Here is a 5,713-nt window from a genome sequence, read left to right as displayed (position 1 = left end):
AGAGTCACAGTCATGCATATTATGGAAAAATAATTTGTAACTCCTTCATCTGGATCCTCCTTTCTTTTTAAATGTAAATTTCATGTATTTAAGGAATAAAACTAGATTATGACAATAATTCAAGAAGAGTTTGTTCCTTAGTGCTAGCCAAATGCCAAATTACCTAACAGAGATGAATCCTCCTAAGGAAGAACACATCATGTCGGTGGAACCATGGACACTCATACAGCTGAGAGTCCCATGAAGAGCCTCCCTCTGCCATCTCCAATGTTTTATCTTACATCACTAATAAGTTTCATATATTATTTCATATAAAACTGTGAACTTCACTCAGTCTTCCCATCCTAATGTTAATACATCACACACTTCAATAATAGCATCTTGTATTTTGTAGTTGAGGTATAGCTTTCATAGTTTTTTGGAGTTATTTAATTAATTACTTTATTCAACCAAATGTTTATTGACCTCCTACATGTGCCATGCATTTTTTTAGGTGTTATGTACTAAAAAAAAAATGAATACAAAATGACATTTCTGCCATCAGTGAGTGCACAGCCTAGCAGAAACAGTGAACTGGTAGGTACAATAAATAACAAATGTAATGAATGTTAAATTAGAGGTATATAGACAGTACTCACTTTGCTGTCTGAGTTCTAAAAACGGGATATCAAAAGAGAGTCCACAAAGGGATGTGGACTCTCAATTTATAAATAACCGAAGATGCTTCCAGACATTATTGAGTAAAAAAATTGAATAAAATTTGTATATCCCATAGTAATCTTTAGTAACTTTGGTTGAACCAAGTAAATCAGGTCAAGTGGGTATTAAATAGATGTTTGTTAAGTAGAAAAACCTCCAAAAAAAAACCCCATTCATTTCATAGACTGGTAGTGTGCATGCTTTTGTGTTGGTATTTTGTGGAAAAGATTCCATTTAGAGATAAGCCCTTTGTAGGAAGAATGAAATTTCCTTTCCTATTTTGAATTCTGGGATTGAATTTAGGGAAATAAACAGTGTATTGCTTTCAGCATCTTGCCATTTATTTCACCATAAAGTGAACCAAATGATTTGAATGATTTCTTGCCAGGTGAAGAGACAAATAACTTCCCACTGTTTACCAGTAACAATGTTTTTGATTCTCTCTGTGAATGACGTAGGGTTCTAGAAACTTATCTTCTCCTTGGTTGTAAAAGATTTAAAAGCAAATTCTTATATGAGTTTCCTCATATAAGAATTCTGGGATACTCCATTTTTTCTTAATACTTTTCTAATTCTTTCAAAATTTTCCCCAAATTATGTTTTTCTAGGAAACTGTCCAAAATTGAGCTAATATAGCTTATTCAAAACTTTTTTCCATTTAATTGTATCTAGACCATAAAATTTAAAACTATTTATTTAATAGTGTTTAAGCTTGATTTAAAAGGGATATTATTTTCATAAGATTTTATTTTCAAAATATAGATTAATATCCTAAGTGGTTCTTTGGGAATTTGTTGCTATTATTTAAGCTGAGTACTAATGTTGGATTAACATTTCTGATTCTGACATACTTTTATGTAACTGGTGTTTTAAAAAAAAAATCTATAAATGAACGGAAAAAACCTACATTGTTCCCTTCTTCAAATTCTGGTTCTTCGGACATAGCTGTTTTTGAACTATAACATTTTGAATGTATGATGCTTCCCATGGGCATATTCATTTCACGACTTTAAATCAAATGCTTGGCTGAACACATTTGGCAATCTGGGCTACAAGAACAGGTCACTCTCATACTACACATATATTCAGCACTCCTATTGAGGAGCAATAATGAAAGATTGTTGGCCAATCAAACATGACTGCTTGTTAATGCCTAGAAATGCAGGCATCATGTTCTTCAGTAGTAAATGTCTAACACTGAGAAAGAAAATCTGTTTACTGCTTAAGGGAATTATTAGAGCATTCAGAATGAGCTCCTAGGATTTTAGCCAGTTTCTTCTCAAATCAGTGGCTGGTGAAAACTGTGAGAACAGAGTTATTCTTGTGAGTTTCATTTCTGCTGCTGTGTGGCAAGGGTTCTCATTCAGTTATTTCAAGAAGAATGAAATGCCATTTACATGAGAAATATGTGACAGACAGCATATAATAGTTTCTCATTTTGATTTTCACTTTATTTACTGATGACAATCTGAAACAGAATGTGTGTGATCGTTCACTGTGGGGTAAGCCTGGATAAAATGCAAGGATTTCAGAAAATAAGCTGCTTTCTAAGATTAAGAAAAAGCCAACCAGCTCTGTAAACTGCCTAAATATAGAAATGGGCTACTTTATACGTACTGGTCTGGAAAAGCAATGAAGAGATATATTTTTAATTTAATTTTATTGTTTTTGTTCTGATTATAAAATATAATTTCATTATAAAAATTAAAAATACCAATTGGCAAAAGAATCATCCACTCAGAATTAAAGTTAACATTTTAATGTATATTCTTAGTTTTTCTATGCATACTTTTAATGAAACCATTTTGTATATAATCTATTAATTTAAACTCTTATAACAAACACTGTGCTGGGGATACAGTAACAAAAGATGGTGGTAGTCCCAGACTGTTTTTTTAAGGAGACATTTCCTTTATTTCCTATTGTGTACTATTATAATGTGTTGAAATTAGCAACACAAAGAATATTTAGAGGTAAAATTTTTTTTTGAAAACAAATGAAATTTCTAGCTACATCTAATTTTCAGCATTTCTTTCTTTTGTAAGAATCACTGTTTGCCCCTACTATCTGCCACATCAGGCTCAGTCACTTATCTATCCAGAAGCTCTGGGGTAATAATTATTGTAACTGAAGAAACTTTTTCATTCTCAGTTCATTTTTTTTCCCCCAAAGCAAAGCCTTATAGATATCTGCTGGCATTCCCTTTATATAATAGAAGTTTCAGCATTGTATAAAACACTTATATTAAAGCAGTTCCATTTATTGAAAACCTGCTTCCTTCCATGACTGTTATTGTCACTACAAGCCATCTTTGTAAGTATAAGAGTAACTGAGATTGCAAATATTTGCATAAAAATTGCTAGAAAATCATCCTTTATGATTATATTGTCTTAATCCTTGCAGGTGGGGTAGTTCTCATGAGTAAGGTCTATCATTTTGTATTGTGCCACTCATAAGCCTGTTGAAATCACACACACATACACACACATACATATAATTTTTTTTAACATGGAGATTAACGGGGAAAAGAATTATATGCAATTCTATAATCATCACTAGAGTCAAAATTCCAATAAAATTAAACAACACCCTCAAGCAATAGAAAGAGGTGGTGAGGAAATTGCTATTTCAACTACAATTCTGTATCTAGTGCTACTGCTATTTCCTGGCAGGGCCTTTGACAAAGCAGTCTGTGTTACATATACTTCACCATTTATGTTTTAAAACAATGAAACTGCAAAGCCCTGCTTATTTTCAAAGTCATATAACTTTCCAACAGCATTTTGACTTCCCTAGATTTAACAAAAATCTTGAACTTTGTTTTCCCTCTTTTAAGGAAAAAAAAAGCACTGAATAATTAAGGAGATGATTTTACCAGGCTATTGCAATAGGAAGGACATTCATTAATGAGGAACTTCTCAAAATAAAGGGAGAAATCCAAAGAGGCAGGTAAGCAAGGGAGTCATGTTCACTGAGGAAAGGAAGAGGTGAGTCTTATCTCAGAATATATGAGAACAGGGTGGTCATTTCTCAAGACAAAATAGTGGGGAGATTTCTCCATTCTTGCTGCTTTCCAGAAACACAGGGGCTCAGTTAAAGTTCAATATCATCAGTTGTTTTCCACTTCAATCAGTTAGCTCATAATGCTTTTTTCTTCCACAATGGGGCCAAATGTGGAAGAGAGATTTCACAGTCACTGAGAAAAACAATATTTTTGTTTTCAAAACATTGATACTTAATTTTTTGTAAGAAACATCGAGCTACGTTTTATGACCAATCAGGTCATTTGAAGGGTGAGATACTACTTTTAATCTTGGGTCAATACAGTATAGAAATTTATTTTCTACAACAGTGCTTCAAAGGCTTCCTAGAAAATTGTGTAGTTAATCGCTCTTTGCCTTAGCCAAGTAAAAGTAGATGAAGTTATAATGTCTTTAGCAACTCTCTTTAAACATATTTCCTATTGTGAGGCAATAAGACTTTCTGAAGTTCAGTGTTCAAGCCTGGGTCCTTTAAAAGTGACATATAGGTTCTAATCTTTCCAAGACGAAACTGAACAAGGCATCCTTAGAAAGGAAGTGCTGGCAGTCACATTCATTTCTTCTCTTCAGAGAACATTAATGCCAGTGTTTCAAGTGTTTTGTACTTTAAAGAAGTGTTATAAACACAAACGCATGAAATAAATTTTTAGAGCAATCGCAACAGCCCAAAATAACTTAAAAAGTTTTGTTAATTAGGTTGTATCTTGAGTGAGATCATATTTAAATTAAATGGCGAATCAGTGTGAAAGGAGGCTTGCTCCAACCCAGTCACCCTCCAAATACATTCAGATGCTGCGAGTCCAGTGTGGAGAAGTACACAGTGTGGGGTATGCACCCCATCCAAACCCTCTCTGCATCTGCATACAAGCCCTCTGCCAGGGGCTGAGGGGAGCCTTGAAAGTGGGGAGAGGGTGGGAGAGAAGTATGGGAAAGAAGACATCCTACTAGGCAGAAGGCAGACCTGTACGTGTCAAGTTCCAGTACATGCTCCCTTGTTCCAACAGACTTCACTTATAAATTAAAAGATTTCATTAAGAATTTCAAAACACACACATTAAACTCCAAAGGTGAGGCCGTGTGTCACCAGTACACCCTGGTTGGAAAGTTGCAATCTGCTAAGGTTTGCCCTTCAGCTGTGGGTTGGGTAAAATGAATTACAGAAACAAAATGACTGACTTTTAATGGCTCTTTGGAATAAATAAGTTGGGGACTGGAGAGTAGTTTGCTTCTTGTCCTCTGGAAGAGCTTCTAAACTCAATGGACTAAAAGCAAAAGATGAAAAAATAAAGTACGTTAAGCAGTAAATTAGGAATACCATAGATTCTTGAAACCTCTTGGGCAAAATAATGGGCTATTCTCACTCGGTGACCCTCTTCCTCACTTTCCCGCCTCTTCTTTACAGGCATGACAGGCACTGTGTTTGTCTGAAGAGGTAATTAATACTTTTTGGCTTGCCATGCTGAGAAATCTGGATTATAATGACAAGAGCAGAGGTGTGCTCTTGATCCCCGTGCCCACTCTCAGCCTCCCCAATCCAAATTAGAGTCAAAAGGAAAGCCTTAGGCCTAAATTACTTAAACATAACTGCTTTTGTTCTTTGCTTATACAGCCACAGTAACAAAGAATTTCCAGGAGCCCTTTAAACCAGGATTCTCTCTCCCCACCGGAGCAAAGTGACATAAATTAAAGTTGACATTACAGTACAGAGTAGCAGAGATTGCCCAAAAGAATGCGATGGACCACCAGCTTCCTAAACTTGGGCAGCTCTTTTCTCCTCTCCCGGCTTGTTTCCCCATTCATTAAAGGAACAGGGTGTCCTAGAACACATCCTCAAATCCAGAGTCTCATCTCACCCCCAACTCAAAAGACAATGCAATCAATTCTTTTCCTTTAACACCAAAGAAAGAAATCTGTGGGCGTGAATTCCGAACACTCCTGGATACTAGGCGCCGGAAGCACCCACTCCCGTGGAT

This window comes from Pteropus medius, unplaced genomic scaffold (assembly GCF_902729225.1).
Source record: "Pteropus medius unplaced genomic scaffold, Ma_sr-lr_union100, whole genome shotgun sequence".
Taxonomy (NCBI): Eukaryota; Metazoa; Chordata; class Mammalia; order Chiroptera; family Pteropodidae; genus Pteropus; species Pteropus medius.
The sequence above is the reverse complement of the archived record's forward strand: the minus strand, read 5'-3'. Positions refer to the sequence as shown.